We start from the raw sequence: 16,334 nt of genomic DNA, 5'->3' as shown, positions 1-16,334 counted from the left end.
AGGGTCATCCCCTTGGGTTTAGACCCTGTAATACCTCTGTTACATGAGATGAGAGAAATCCAGAACAATGGGGATTGATTCTTTCTAGCAGTTTAGACTAGACCCCTGCCTTTCTAAGCAGGATTTGCCTTAGGGTGCCTTCTATCCCTCTGAGATCCAAAGCAACTTACTACTCAAGAAAATTAATTAGCAGTGTCAGGAATGACTTTTGCAGCCTCCCTGAGGATAGATCAGAATGGCAGATTGACTTTGATACATAATGCAATCTGTTATCTTTTGCCTTGTTCAGATCACTTTTGAGAGCTTAGCAACTTTGTGAAGGTTTCCCAGGTAAATAGCAGTTTTTTTTATAGAGCAGATATTATGTATTAGGCATTGTGTTAGGCGTTTTACTTACACTATTGTTAATTCTTAAAGAAATACTTCAAAGTAAACTTTACCCCATTTTACAGACAAGGACACATGTTAACACGTGCTCAGAATCACTCATTACCCCACTGGCAAATACTGTGTTTATTGCGTGCCTACTAAGTGCTAAGCATTATTTGTAGGCTCTGGGGATACATCAGGAGTCCCTGGGTGGTGCAAATGGTTAAGTGCTTGGCTACTAACCGAAAGGTTGATGGTTCAAACCCACACAGAGGCTCCTCGGAAGAAGAGCCTGGCAGTCTGTTTCTGAAAGGTCACAGCCGTGAAAACCCTGTGGAGCAATTCTACTCTGAAACACATGGGGATCGCAATTAGTTGGAATTGACTCATATATCAGTGTATAAAAACAGATAGATAAGATAGATAGATTAGATAGATAAGATAGATTGATAGATAGATCCATCAAACAAACTCTGCCTTCTTGGAGCTTGCATGTTATGAGGAGACAGGCAAAACACAAATAGTTACATGATATAGCTTGCCGGATGGGGCCAGGTACAAAGGAGAAATGGAAGGAGGAAGGGAGGTCCTGAGATGCTGGGAGTGTGTGATGTTGCAGTTTTAAATGGGGGTCAGGGCAGCCTTCACTGGGAAGGTGGAATTCAGGGGTCAGGACAGCCTTCATTGGGAAGGTGGTGTTCCAGTGAGCCTTGGGGAACGTCAGGCAGAAGCAGTATCAAGCACAAAGGCCATTAATGGTGGGAGTGTCTCTCTAAAACCTGGACTTCTGATAGCCCATAATCCTGCCTCTCCAGTAGTTCTTCTGTGACTCTGTTGTAATTCAGAGTTTAGTTTATATTTTATCAAGTATTTGTGGAACGCTAATTTTGTACAAATTGCTACAATGATAAGATGTGGGCCTTGCCTTTGGAAAGTTTAGACGAACAGTGAACACCTATGCATGTGAAAAATACATGAAAAAGCCTGCCACCAGAAATCGGGATTGTACCCTTTCACGCATATCCCATTTGACCTGGCAGCAAGCAGTGGTTTGGCAGATGTCAGAAGGTCTGATTCCTGGGTTTACACAAAGAAGAAGGTCCAGGGATGTGGTGGTGGTAACTGGCAGTCAGGGTGACAGGGTGGTAGATAAATGATGCAGATATGTGGTGGACTCTTCACGGTGGGGGTGGGGGGACACTTCCCTGGCATGGGCAGAGGGCACTGCACGGAGAGGGTGTAGACCAAAGTGTGGCCAATGGGCAGGTTTCTAAGGAGTAGTGGGAGGGACTTCACTGGGCGTTTGCATATTCTTTTTGGCTGAGGGGCCAGCTGAAATGATGTCTCCTCAGGGGATGATCTTTCTGATAATAGGAATGCTTAGGATCGGGTATAAACTGACCATTGCCTAGAGCCAGGAGGGGCTGTTGGAAAGGAAATGGCTGGACTGAAGCTGTGACAAAAGTTATTTTGACTCTGGTTTGGGCACAATGTTTGTTCACTGGTAGAATTCTTGCCTTTCATATGGGAGACCCAGGTTCGATTCCTGGCCAGTGCACCTCAAGCATAGCTACCACCTATCTTGTCAGTGGAGGTTTGCATGCAGCTGCGATGCTGAACAGGTTTCAAGGGAGCTTGCAGCTAAGACAGACTAGGAAGAAAGGTCTGGTGATCTGCTCCCAAAGATCAGCCAGTGAAAACCCTATGGATCACAATGGTCTGATGTGAAACTCCTCATGGAGATGGCACAGGACCGGGCACCGTTTTGTTCCATTGTGCGTGGGATCACCATGAGTCGGGGGCCCATTCATTGGTGGCTAACAACAACACTGGGCCCTTCCAGGGCTTCTCTCCTGCTCTGAAGAATCACACCCTTCACGTGATTAGCCCCCAGTGGAGGGCTGGAAAGGCGGCACTCTGTCCCCGGCTCTGGCCTTCTCTGCTCCCTGCATCTCAGGAGCCAGGCAGAGAGGTGAGGGCTGGGGCTGGAGCCAACGGTCGGTACAGACGGGAAAGTGAAGCAATGGGTCGGGCCTGTTTTTTCCTGAGCATGTGCTGTGACAAAGGAAGTTGCAACATGTTTTTTTTTTTTTTCCTTTATTTCTTTCTTTTTATAGAGCAAGAAGGGGGGGGGGCAATCAAACTACACAAACCCCCCCCCCCCAAAAAAAAAACAAAACCAAAAAACATCTTCCAGTAAACTTTAGAAAAAGTATCTGGTTTTTGATGGATCTGTATTGCTCTCCTCCCCTACAATGCATTTCGTATGTCTTCTTTTCTTCCTTTTGCCTCCATCCACACGTCCTTCAGAGGGACCACTGCAATACTTCTGTCCTTGGAGGGATTGTGTCCCTGCAGCAGGCCAGCAGTGTCTGCAAAGGGAGAAGCGCCAGTGGGTCCTGAGGGAACCTTGAGAAAAAGCATCTTATCCATTGCCCTCCATGGGAGAGACGTCTGCTGTGCCCAGCACACTGAAGGCTGCCTGGTCATTGGAGAGCTGTGTAAATACCACAGGTGGTTCTGGACACTTACCTGGCCCCTCTTGCTGCAGCTTCTGTCCATGTTCATTTGGTATCCCAGAAGGATGAGGCAATACTTGTTTCTCAACTCAGATAACCACCCTCTTTGGTAGATTCAGAGCCTATGTTTAGGCAGATGTTGGGAAAAGAGGCCTGAGATTTCCGGGAGGCAGAAATCAGGGCCGGAAGACCACACATGTTAATCTGGAGTCCTTGGTCAGGTCTGAACTTGGCCTTTGCACTGCAACTGGGCAGGAGTCCAGTCACGTTTGGAAGTGTGCAAATAATATATTTTCCTCATGAAAACTTTTGAAGTCTGGAAAAGTAGTGGGACTTTTTGGGGGGGTGGGATTCGTTTTTTCTTCCTCACATTTCTATACCACTACACAGCCAAAAAGTTCCAGTGCAAACCAGCTTTGAGTCTGTGGGTTTAGGAATTTTCTAAGTTATCCCTGGGGATGAGGTCTGCTTGCTCTGGGAAGCTGCGGAATGCAGCAGCCAACCCACCTCACTGCCCGGGGTGGGGTGATGGTTGTGGTGCCTGCTGGTGTTAATTGCCTTCTTAGGCAGAGAAGGGTAAAGGCCTTAGGGGCAAGAGGTTTTGGTCAGCCTCTTTGTTCTCTGTACCTTGTTGCCCCTGATCCAGTTGACACTGAGGTCCTCCTTTCCTGCTGTTTTCTCTAATTTTAACTCCTGTCATCAGGTAGGAGCCCTAGTGGCGCAGTCGTTAAAAGCTCGGCTGCTAACCAAAAGGTCGGAAGTTCAAACCCACCAGCCACTCCTTGGAAACCTATGGGGCAGTTCTGCTCTGTCCTATAGTTGGAATTGACTTGGGGGCAATGGGTTTGGTTTTTCTGGTTCATCATCAGGTAGCTCTCTCCAGGCTGGAGGTGAGTGAGTTCAGCAAGAGAGGTGAGGGAAGGACTGGAGTCTGAACTTGCTTGTTTGCCTGGATGGAACCCACAGTGAACACATAAGCCCTCTTTTGCAGGAAGTTGCTCTGGCCAGTATGGTAGCCGCTTGCCACATGTGGCCATTTAAATTTAAATTAAGATGAAATAAAAAATTCAGTTCGTCATTGGCGCTAGTCACATTTCAAGTGCCCGGTAGTCATATGTGGCTAGTGGTTACTGTATTGGACAGCACAGTTAGAGAACATTTCCCTCATCACAGAAAGTTCTTTGGATAACGCTGGACTTTGAGGTAATCATTGTACAACCTGGTAAAGAGTTATCTGAGTTGAAAGGGGTCTTGAGGCAGGGCGTGAGGAGAGATAAGAGAATAAATGTTGTAGTTGCTGTAGGGTCGATTCCAAATCGTGGTGACCCCCACGTGTTACAGTGTAGGGTTTTCTTGACTGTAATCTTTATGGAAGCAAATCGCCAGGGCTTTTTCTGCAACACCTCTGGGTAGATTTGAACTGCCAACCTTCAGGTTAGCAGTCAAACACAAACTGTTTATGCCAGCTGTTTATGGACCTTGAGAGGTTAAATAGAAGGTAATGATTTAGAAAAAGACCTTAAAAAGTATTTAGTTTGGCTTGTTTAGGACTACATTCCAGGCAGATGGTTATCTAGCCCAGTGGTTCCCAAGCCAGGTTGACTGAGTCACGGGGCGGGGGCGAGGGTAGCATTTGAAAATACAGATTTCTGGGCCCCACTCTTTCTATCTTACTGAATCAGAGACTCTACAGAGATATTCAGGAATGTGAATGTTTAGTACGCTCCCTGTCACGGATTGAATTGTGTTCCCCTAAAACTTACGTTGTAAATCCTAACCTCTATGCGTGGTTATAATCCCATTTGGGAATGGGTTGTTTTAGTTATGTTAATGAGACAGGATTGGTATAGGGTGTGTTTTGAGTTAATCTTTTACAAGTTATAAAAAGAGCAGATTAGGACGATCAAGCAAGCAGAGATGGGGGAAGAGAAATGCCAAGCCACATGAAGATCGCCCAGGAGCAGACGCTCAAAAGAGACAAGGACCTTCCTCCAGAGCCGGCACTCTGAATTTGGACATCTAGCTGCCTAAACTGTGAGAAAATAAATTTCTGTTTGTTAAAGCCATCCACCTGTGGTATTTCTGTTATAGCAGCACTAGATAACTAAGATACCCCCCAAGTGATAATTATCTAGGTTTACCCACCACCAATTTCTCTAGCCTATGCTTAAATTCTACCAGTAATGGGGAGCTTACCCCTTTTCAAGATAATCTCACCATTAAAATATATGCTGTTGTTAAAGTCCTATTTACTGAGTCCAGAATTTGGTTCCCTGCACTTGTCACATCCTTGGGGCTTGCAGAGCGTCAGCTCCCGCCTTCCTTCCACACAGCCACTCAGCAGATATCTGAGCACAGTCACCCCAAGGCCGTGGCACATCTTCAGAAGCGCTTGATCTGCCTGGGGCTCTGGAGCGATGCAGAGATGTCATGCCACGCTCAGGACCCTTCCCCACGTCAGGCCTTGCTGAGAGATTGAGGAAAGAGCCCTATCTCGGCGGACCTTGCCCAGTGGCCAGTCCAGGTGGTTTAGGCTATGTGTACCCTCCGCCTCTCTGCGTGGTACCCCTGGGAAAGAGTCCCTATTTGTCTGCAAGGTTAACCTTTGCTGTTTGAGAGCATCTAATCTGGTTTCTCTGCAGAGGCACTGGGAGATACAGATATGACCACACACATCACTTCTGTGTCTGTAGCTCCTCTGCTAGACCCTGAGCTCCTTGAGAACAAAGTCTGTGTCTGGGTGTCCCCAGTGCTAGCCCGGTGCCAGGCTCTTAGCTGAAGTGCAGTAAAGACCACCAGAAGTTGATTAGTTTCTTGTCTGTCTTTTGGATTCTGATGAGGCTGCCCCAGGGAGTCGGAGTCCCTGTCCCAGGGTGCTTACCCTCACAGCCCCTGGGCTTCTCAGCTTGGCTGGGAAAAGTGCTACCCAGCAGCTGATAATTATCATGTGGGGATGGCAGCTTGGTTGCCTCAGAGGCTAAACTGGTATTTAAACAATAAAGTTTTTAAAATCAGGAATTAAATTGTCAGCTCCAGAAGAAAATTATATCCAAACATAACCTTTCCAGTTAGAGAAGATAAATGGATGACGAGGGGAGCCAAAGAATTCTCTCCAGCCTTGAGAAGAGCCCCGGGTCGGGGGGGTCGGGGGCGGGGGGTGTAGAAGATGTGGCAGGAGCTGAGGGGGACCTTTCATGTCCCTGCTCTCAGGTGGGCTGGGGCTGGCTGGGGTGGGTGGGGGTGCTTCATTAGAAAGTGCCATCAGTATCTCCTTCCACCCCCAGTTTCTGTAGCGTGGACAAACTTTGCCAAGTGGGCAGTAAGAAAAATTGGGAAAAATGGGGCAGGAATAGGCACTTAGCTTTATCCTAGATTTTTCTTTTTCTTAAATTTAACAGCTTTATTGAGATATACTCACATACAATTCACCCATTTAAAGTTTACATGTCGATGGTTTTTAGTATTAACATTTTCACCACCCCAAAAAGAAACTCTATACCATCAACAGTCACTCCCCAATATCCCTTAGTCTCCCCTGCCCGAAGTCCTAATCTGCAAATCTACTTTCTGTTTCTATAGATTTGCTTTTTCTGGACATTTCGTATAAATAGAATCATACCATGTGTGGCTGTTTGTGACTAGTGTCTTTCACTGAAGCACATGCTTTGTGACCGAATCAGTGATCCACAGTTAGTCCTGCCTCCAGGGATCACACCTTGTTTTCCTCTGATGCTGGGGGTGTTGGGGGGTGGGGCGGTGGAGGGGAGCACTGACCTTGGGGCCTCCTCCCTTCCTAGGTGAGAACAGAGAGGCAGGAATTCCCCAGCCTCTCCATGGGCCTAGATACTAACCACAGTCTCCATCTCAGCTGCAGGTATTCTAAGAAACATCTGCTGGGAACAGCCTGTGGCTTCAAAACTAGGGAGCCTGCCTGAGAGACAAGGCTTCCTGTCTGAGAGGTGGGGGCTTAAGCGCTCCTGCAACCTGTCCTCTGGGGCACCTGCTTCTGCGGTCAGCCATGGAGGTCAGTGGGAGGCACCTTTTCAGGTCTGCTTTATCTTGAATGAAGGAAAAAAGCCCACCTGGAAAATCAGAGAGACTGCTGTTGAAAGGGTCTTTCCACAAGGTTACCCAGGGTATGTCAACTATATTTTTCCAACTGAAAAGTCTGCCAAAGTTAGGATCTATTTTCTTTGTTTTTTGGGAGGGGGGGTACTTTTATATCCAAGAGACAATCTGAGAGCTGCAGTTCGAATAGAAAATACTGGACTTCTGGGGAAATTTGAAGAGTTATGCCATGTGGAGTGTCTGTCACTCATTGTTACCTGGCCCGCGATGGGAGGAGGGTGGGGTGAGAAGTGTGTGGGGTGACCCTTGCCATTCAGGTAGGTTGGGCTTACCAGTAGGTCGGGGCTACTGCTGTGCCTCTCAGGTGTCTGCTGAAATTAGTGGTGTGGTAGCTGAGCTCACCCAGTCCGTGTGTGATGCTCACAGCGGGGGGCATCCCACCAACTCAGGTGTTTACATTGAAGGCGGTGCCCAGTTACCATTGTAGTCAAGTGCAAAACAGCTGTCGAGGTCTAGGAGGACTTTAAAGGAATAAAGTCGGTTGGCTCATCTAGGGGTTGAAGTCATACCCTTGTCCTTGGTGACACAAGCACAGATGGTCCACAGTCAGTTGATTGGAGCGTGTGCATGGGATCTGTCTCTTTTATGGAGTTCTCGAGGTCCCTGGGAAGTCCCTGCGTGGTGCAAACAGCTAACATGCTCAGCTGCTAACTGAAAAGTTGGCAGTTTGAGTCCACCCAGAGGTACCTTGGAAGAAAGTCCTGGTGATCTACTTCTGAAAAATCAGCCCTGGAAAGCCCTGGAAAACCGGAGCACAGATCTCCTCTGACACGTGGAGTTTCCGTGAGCCGGAATCGACTCACGGCAACTGGGGATGGGATGGCCCCTGGGGAGGCATCCTCATCTGCTGAACTGGGTGGGAGGATGCTGCAGGCACGTGCACGCTCATTAATTGGCTCATTCGTCTGTTCACTGGAAATGTATTGAGGGGGAAAGATGCACGAAAAGTACTTCTTACAGACTCCAGCTGGTGGGATACTTTTGTGCAAGGAGCTGAGTGAGCCCAGAAGGAGAACCCACTCATTTCTCCAGGTATCAGACCAACAGTCCTAGAGTGTGTTGTTGGGCTGCTAATCCTCTGAGATGCTCTGTGATCAGATAAATTCGGGAACAGTTTGCAGTGCACACTAACAAACTGAAGGCTCTGAGAGGGTCTGCAGTGAAAAAATATGTTTAACTTTGTTAAACTCAGTGTTTCTGACGTGTAAGTTGTTGTTGCTGTTAACTGCCATCAAATTGGCCCCCTACTCGTGGCAACCCTAGTGTCCAATGGAACCAAACGCTGCTCAGTCCTGCGCCGTCCCCACAATCGGTTGTGACCCACGGGGTTTTCATTGTCTGAGTCTCAGAACTAGGTAGTATCCCTTTTTTATTTATCATTTAATGACATTGTATGGAATAATCTTTGAGAAATGGCAGTACAGTCTCTGCCCTGAAAGGAGAATCATCCCTTGGTTCAGGGAAAAATCCACCTGACTCTGGACAACATAGGTTTGAGAAGTTTGAAAAAGTGTGTGGTGTGTGTGTGGTGTGGGCGTGGGGTGGGGGTGTGGTGTGGGTGTGGGGTGTGTGGGGTTTGGGGTGTGGTGTGGGGTGTGGGTGTGTGTGGTGTGGAGTGTGGGGGTGTGTGTGTGGGGTGTGGTGTGTATGTGGGGTGTGTGTGTGGTGTGTGTGTGCCTGTGTATGTTGGGGGTGTGGCAGGGAAGGGCCCCTGGCAGGTGGCTTCTATTGAAGTTGGTCCTGTCTGAATCCCCGTTGGCTTTGTGCTCCTGAAGAAGCCTTTTGTCCTGGCTTGAAAATAGTGAACAGCAGCTACATCTGTCGTGCCTGGGAAGCGGCAGTTTGCAGTGTGGGGGGTGAACAGGCCCACAGCAGACACCCCTGCTTGAGGCCCAAGCTGCTGAGAGCTCCTTGGTATTGGAGAACGGAGGGGCTCATGATCCGGAGGCAGCTGCTTGCTAATCCTGGAAGTGGAGGGAGCGAGATTTAGCTGCCTGATCCCTCTGCATTCTCTTCTGACGGAGGAGATTGGGGTGGCAGCCTAGGAGGAAGCAGGTGACTGGGTGTTTCCCTCTTCTCTCCACCCACGACACTGCATCTGGGGGATGGACTGGGGCCCGAAAGCACACAGCTCTCCACCTAGAGGAGCTAGAATGAAAGCATTTTGCCTTAAATTTAAGGAAGAATTCAAAATGGTGAAACAGCTTTATTAAGGTTTGCGGAATTTTACAATTCCAGAGTCCTGGCTGGAATAGCGTTCGGACCCTTGGTGGTGAGAGGTGGATGTGAGCAGCTTGTCTCCCAGATGGCCGGCTCCCTGAGACATGCCTGGGAGGCCTCACTGGCTTCTTCATTTGGAACACACCCAGGCCCAGGGACTTCCCGGAGCCTATTGAAGGCCTCAGCAGCCTCCCGGCGAGGCTTTGCCAGGAGCCCATGGTTAGTTCTAAGGAAATGGGCAACTGGGAAAAATGGCAGCGTGGGATGGGAACCAGTCACCTTTCCTGGGGATAGAATACTTCCAGTGTGGGGAGACGCAGTGTAATTAAGGCAGGGCAGGGTTTCCTTTTTTTTCTTAATGTTGCTTTTCCCGTTTTGACCTTCCCAAGGGAAGGGGAGTTAGTCTGTCCTCAGCAGGAACGAGGCTGAGGTTCCTGCTCATGCTTTGTCTCCCAGCTCTTCTGGCCTTCTCCCTGCCTTTCCCCAGCCCCAGAGGGTCAAGAGGAAATCCAGTCCCTCTGCTGTTGCCCTTTGCTAGTGGAGAAAGTGCAGGTGTGTCTTCCCCCAACCCCTCCCCGGCTCTGGTTTGGGGAGCAGTGGTATTAGCTGTTTCTGCCAACTGGGGCTGTGCTTGCGGACTCCCTGGGAGACCAGAAGCTCTGACCCTGTGGACTTGCCTTGGCCCCTGGGAGGGAACCCTTGCCAGGAACCTGTGAGCTCACTCGAGGTGGGTGTTGGGTAAGGGTGGAGAGGGCTGGGGAGTAGGAAAAGAGAGGGGATGACTCCCTCCTTCCCCCGTCAGCTGGGTGTGCATCACTGCTGCTGGGAAGACACTCAGGCCACTTCTAGACAGATTGGTCACTATGGAAATTCTTTTTTACCCTTGGGTGGGGCTTTACTTGTTCAGGAGAATCTTTAGATGTGCTCCTTCCAGGTCCTGGCCCTGTGAGATGAAACCATTCACCTGCCCCCCCTCAAGATGAGAAGGCAGGCCAGTGTCTGAGCGCGCTCTGTAATCTCTCCTTGTTCTCCCCGTCACCTTGTGGTTCCTATCTTCACCTGATCCGCTCCTCAGACATTTGTGGTTCTAGCCTGGCATGTGGTAGGCATACCTTGGGGGCAGGATGGCACCACGTGTCTTACTTTTCTCTTTCCCACAGGTTCTCGCCTTGTTGGACCCCATTTCCCGTCATGGCCTTACTTGGAGCTGTGGCACATCTGGACCTAGAGAGGGGTGGCCTGTTGTCCTGTGTAATGAGGATCCCAGATTTCCCCTAGGTGATTGGCCAGTCGTTCTGGGGAGATTGGGATTTCCCCCATCCCCAGGCACTCTAGAGACTTCCTCCAGGATCGCAGGCGCCCACTTCCAAGTCTTAGCCTTAAGCAGTGGGCCCCCCTCCCATGCCTCCTCCCCCAAGGAGAATGACAGGAAGTTAGTCTTGCCAGAAGGTTGTATTTTTTTGGTTTGTGAGGTAACAGTCTTTGGTTTAAGAAACAGATATATATTCCCCTTTCCTTTAAGATTTGGAACCAGAAGCAGTAGATTCTCTGGTTTCCATGGAAACCAGAGTAGCTAACGCATGAGAAGGAAGGGGCTGGTTATAGGTACTGAAATGCAGGAGGGGTTCCCAGAGTCCCCCATGCTTTTCCAGGGAATCCACGTGATCTCCTAGGGGCCCTGAGTGGTAGCCTCACGCTGTCATCAACCAGCTGTGAACCTTGGTATACGTCTTAAACTTCTGCACCTTAATTTCTGCCTGCCTAAAATGGGGGTAATGTCAGCTCTAACCAGGTTAGAGGAGCCCTGGTGGTGCAGTGGTTAAGAGCTACAAAAGGTTGGCAGTTCGAATCTACCAGCCGTTCCTTGGGAATGCTGTGGGGCAGTTCTCCTCTGTCCTATAGGGTCATTATGAGTCAGAATTGACTTGACGGCAGTGGGTATTATACATGGAAAGGCTACAGAACATTTAAAACATTAAACAAATTTTAGGTTTTCTACTCTGTCCTATAGGGTCACTGTGAGTCAGAATTGACTCGACGGCACTGGGTTTTTTTTTAACCTACGTAGGAAGATAGAATCACAGAAGTCAAAGAGTTTACAGTTGGAAGAAACCTGAGACCTCAGGTAGGCTTGTACAGATGAGGAGACTGAGGTCCAGAGAGTGAAAGTGACTTGTGTACAGGTGCTCGGCAAGTTCATTGCAGAGCTGGGACTTGAACCAGGTTGTTCTGCCTTTTGGCGTATACTTCTATAGGGTTGCTATGAGTTGGAATCACTCAGCGGCAGCGAATTTGTTTTTTTCTTCTCTGTCACTTGGCAAACTCTCTACTTGGAGAGTATAGAGTAGATAAACCACAGGAACGTGGATGGCCATGAGGTTTAAATTACCTGTGCCATCTGGGTGGGGAAGGAGGCGGTAGAGTAGATAATCTTAAATTATTGACATTGGACTTTTCAGAATATCAGTGGATTTTTTTTCCCCTCTAGTAAATGTATCTGCTTAATTCTCATGGGCTCCCGTAACGTTGTGTCCCAGAAACCTGCTGGGTGTGTGTGCGTGCATGTGCGTGTGTGTGTATGTATGTGTGTGTGCTTGTTTGTGTATATGTAAGTATGTGTGTGTGTGTATATGTATGTGTGTGTTTATGTGTGCGTGTGTGTACGTGTGTGTGTGAGCGCGTGTGTGTACTTGTGTTCACTGATTCATTGTTTGCTGTGATTAATCTACAAAGTGGATAATCCACATGCAAACATGTGAGCACCGGCTGTACCCAGACCCTTTCTTTGAAGACACATTTATACAACGACAGACTCCTTGCCTTTTGCCAGTATGAAACTGGCTGGAGCTTGCTGAGGTTGTAATTGCGTGTCTGCGTTCTTTGGCTCCCGTCTGGAAAAGTGGTTTCCACAGATACAGTAATAGGCTTTTAGAGCTGGAAAGCACATTAGGGAGCCTCTGAACTGACCTCTTCATTGTGGGGAGGGGGCAGGGACTTGTCCCAGGCCACACAGTTGGACAGTGATGGAGCTGGTCCCATGGGAACAAGAGCTTATGTCAGTAGAGGGCTACGTACCAGCCTCACATGTTCCATCTTGGCTGAGATGGCCTGTCCCCAGGCCAGCCAGATCTTTTGCAGTTCTGCCCTTGACAGGCCCATGTGTTGGCTGAAACAGTCCCTCTTCTTCCCCTACAGTTCTCCTCCCATGATCTCCCAGCCACCTCTTCTTTCTCTTTTAGCGCTCCATACTGTTACTGCTTACCCCAACATTTTACTGTGAAAAGTTTCAGATATGTGGCAAAGTTGGAAGAATAGTGCAGTGAGCACGCATATACCCAACCACCTAGATTCTACCATTCAGCATTTACTATACTTGCTTTATCATGTTTCTTTCCATCTCACTGTCCTTTTATCTGTCCGTCTTATTTTTGGGATGCTGCATTTCGTAGGAAGTTGCAGATGTCAGTACACTTCACTACCAAACATTTCTGCATACATGGCATTCATTAGAGTGCATGTTTGTTCACGTGTTTTGGCTTTTTGGTGGTAAAATTTATATAACAGAAAAAGTTACAAATCTTTAGTGTATCATTTGATGAGTTTTGATAAACGCCTACACCTGTGCGCCCCAAATCTCTGTCAAGATACAGAGGAAGGTTATGCCCTAGAAGGTCCCCTCACGCTCTTCCCAGTTAACCCCTCCTGCTCTCTTGTAGGCAGTCACTTCTGATTTGCTTTCACCATGGGTTAGCTTTGGCTGTTCTGGAACTTCACTTAAATGGAATCATCATTTTGAACTCTTTTGTGTGAAGTTCATCCACGTGGTTACATGTCCTGGTAGGTTTGTTTCTCTTTGTGCTGAGTAGTACTCTTTGTATGCATAAATTACTTACCCATTCTCCCATTGATAGACATGTGGATTGTTTCCAGTTTTTGGCTATAATGCATAAGCTCCACATCCTTGCACAAGTCTTTTTGTGGACGTTATGTTTTCATTCTCTTGGGTAAATACCTGGGTGTGGGATTGCTAGAGCATAGGAGGCTGTTACTTCTTGTTCTTTTTCGACTCTCTCCCCAGCCCTCTCATTGTGTCTGCACCCAGGAATGTGTTAGAAAGTACCTTGTTGCTCGTCTAGATTAATCTCTTTCCAGTGTGGGAGTCCTCTTGAGAGCCCACTTGAGAGCCTCTGCTTGAATGCTTCCAGGGATAGGGGACTCACTCCTTTATAAAGCCCCTACTGTTATGGGACAGCGTCTTATAATTTCTACCTCGGGCAGCCAAATAGGGCAAATCTAATGTAGCCCCCTTTTCCGTGACAGCACTATCAAATTTTAGGACTATTACCACATTCAGTCCCTCAACTGATCCTTCATGGTTTTTCTTCTTCTGGCTGATTACCCCAGTTGATTGAAGTGTTTCTCCTGTGACATGGTTTGCAGACTGTTTACATCCAGGTTGTCCTCCTTTGCCCAGAATGAGAAGTGAATTCTGGATGTGGTTTGACAGGTACAGAGTGTGCTTGGAGCTGGATCCCTGTCTTGAGCCATGTACTTGATCTGTCAGTAAGCCGATGGTGATGTTAACTGTTTGGCAGCCTGTCTTAGTCATCTAGTGCTGCCATAACAGAAGTACCACAAGTGAATGGCTTTAACAAAGAGAAATTTATTTTCTCACAGCCAAGTCCAAATTCAAGGTGTCAGCTCCAGGGGAAGGCTTTCTCTCTCTTTTGGCTCTAGAGGAAGAAGGTCCTTGTCCTCAGCCTTCCCCTGGTCAAGGAGCTTCTCAGGCATAGGGACCCTGTGTCCAAAGGATGCACTCTGTTCCTTGGGCTGCTTTCTTGGTGGTATGAGGTCCCCAACTCTCTGCTTGCTTCCCTTTCCTTTTATCTCTTGAGAGAGAAAAGGTGGTGCAGGCCACACCCCAGGGAAGCTCCCTTTACCTTGGATCAGGGAGGTAACGTGAGAGAGGGTGGTATTACAATCCCACCCTAATCCTCTCAACCTAAAATTACAATCACAAATTGGAGGACAACCACACAATACTGGGAATCGTAGCCTAACCCAGTTGATACACCCATTTTTGGGGGGACATAATTCAATCTGTGACACAGCCACATCATGGTGTTGAATCAGATGAGTTAATGATTGTAAAAATACCACAAATCTAAGGTGGTATTAAGATACCCATTCAGTTTGAAGTCATCTAGAGCCCTTGATCCTAATAGCATTTATTGTGTCTTATTGTTTGCCATTATCTCATGTCACCTTTGCCACCTTATGAGAAAGGTGCTGTTAAAAATAACTTAATAAAAACTATTGGTTTAAAACAGGTACTACTGGCATTTTGGACCCAATAATTTTTTGTTACGGGGGATTGTTGTAGGATATTTAACAGCAAACCTGGCCTCTACCCACTAGATGCCAGTTGTACCCCGCTACCCCAAATCATGACAATCAAAATGGCTTCAGATATTGCCAAGTGTCCTTTTTGAGGGGAAAAATCACCTTGGATTGAGAGCTTTTTTCAAGGTGTAGAATCTAGTCACTGAAAAAAAGTAGTATCGCTCTTCCCCAAGGAAGTAACTACTGTTAGCTCTTTAGTGTGTCTCCTTCCAGGTTATGTTCTTTGTACAGATAGTCCTCGTTCTGCACAGTTCTGATATGTACGAATTTCACCATGGTTTAGTTAAATAAGACCAGTTCCCCAACAACATGGTTCACATTTCAGTTGCCAAGGTCTTTTAACTTTGAGTAATTACATAAAATACAAACTTTGCTGTAAGCTGTTTGGCATATGACTCATTATGTAAATAACAGATGTCCATCATGATCAGTGACCAGTCAGGCACTCCTGAGAGTCTGTGAGTGATTGGCCACTGCCCATCTGTTGTTCTGTTCACGCACAGATAAGAAAGCATATAGTTATGTGGCTTCCTTGTCTCCTAGTGATGAACCCACGTGACACATTACAAAAATGGGTAATCAGAAGTGAAAGTTGGGTCAACAAAGATGAAATTTCAGCAAAAAAATGAAAAGTGGTAACACTGGAAGTGAAATTCGAGCTGAACGTAAATGGAATTATTGAAAACATTGCTGACCATGGAATGTTGACCCTGCCACCCCTGGAGAGACTACGTATGCAGCCAGAGGAACTTCGTGAACGTGAACTCATCGTCATAAATGGGGAAAGAGGTTGTGACAAAAAGGGTGAAGATGTGATGCTGGCGTAGAACTTGACGTTAAAGGGACTCTCGGGTATTTCACAACACTGAGAGTGCAAAGGATAGAATGGTGGAAGCTGATCCAAACTTAGGAGTAGGGCAGTTGCCATGGCACAGAAAAGATGCTTGCTCCCTGTTGTATGTTAACACACCAGGAAGGCAAGCCCTGCTCAAATCACTCTAGTAAGGTTTTTTTTTTTTTTTAAAGAAATAAAACACTCTCAGTGTCTCATGCTGTAACTTACAGTGTACTAAATAAATATTAGTTTTACTATTTATTATTTTTTCATTTTTCTCTTTATTTGTAACTGGCAATAAGAGAGTTTTTAATGTTTTGACACACATTTTTTTCATTTTACAGTATTTAATTACATAACAGAACTGTTTTAATTCATGTAAATTAAATGTGTCTTTGAGGCAACTTGTCTGTACTAACAGAGAGAGGTGGTTCAGTAACCACTTCTAGGGTAGGTAAATCCTTTCTGTGAGTTTTTCCTGAAATAATGCATTGCCAAAAAAAGGTCTAGTTAAAAATTTTAGTTTACACTTTCCCTATTCAACTTCTTCAGAAGTATTAAATAAAACTTACCAAATGTCTCAATAGTGCAACTACTAAAGTTCTGTGGTAGAAAACTATTAATGATGTGAAAAATGTTCAGTGTGTATTGCTAATTTTTTAAACCAGGTTAAAATGATTTGGAATTTAGATCATTATACATTTTCTCTATTTCTTTAATTTCTAATTTAGTATAGGTCCATTTTTAATTTATATAGTGCATGCTTTAATGAACATATACCCCAAAGTTTTAATCGTAGTTAATTTCTGAATGGATCATATATGAGCTCTTGTGGGTTTTGTGAAAAGTTTTTTTTCAGG

The 16,334-nt window shown here is 46.7% G+C and overlaps 1 protein-coding gene and 1 long non-coding RNA gene across 3 annotated transcripts in view; both read left to right on the top strand.

The window, feature by feature from the left end:
- The window catches only part of MAPKAPK2 (MAPK activated protein kinase 2), a 52,273-nt gene that overhangs the window by 13,102 nt on the left and 22,837 nt on the right, over positions 1-16,334 (top strand). The window lies entirely within an intron of this gene.
- On the top strand, positions 6,098-15,176 carry LOC135228313 (uncharacterized). The gene is made up of 3 exons (XR_010318749.1): positions 6,098-7,024; positions 9,255-10,514; positions 11,248-15,176. It is a non-coding gene; the product is annotated as an uncharacterized LOC135228313 (long non-coding RNA).

Source organism: Loxodonta africana, chromosome 20 (assembly GCF_030014295.1).
Source record: "Loxodonta africana isolate mLoxAfr1 chromosome 20, mLoxAfr1.hap2, whole genome shotgun sequence".
Lineage (NCBI taxonomy): Eukaryota > Metazoa > Chordata > Mammalia > Proboscidea > Elephantidae > Loxodonta > Loxodonta africana.
This window is presented reverse-complemented; position numbering and strand designations above follow the sequence as displayed.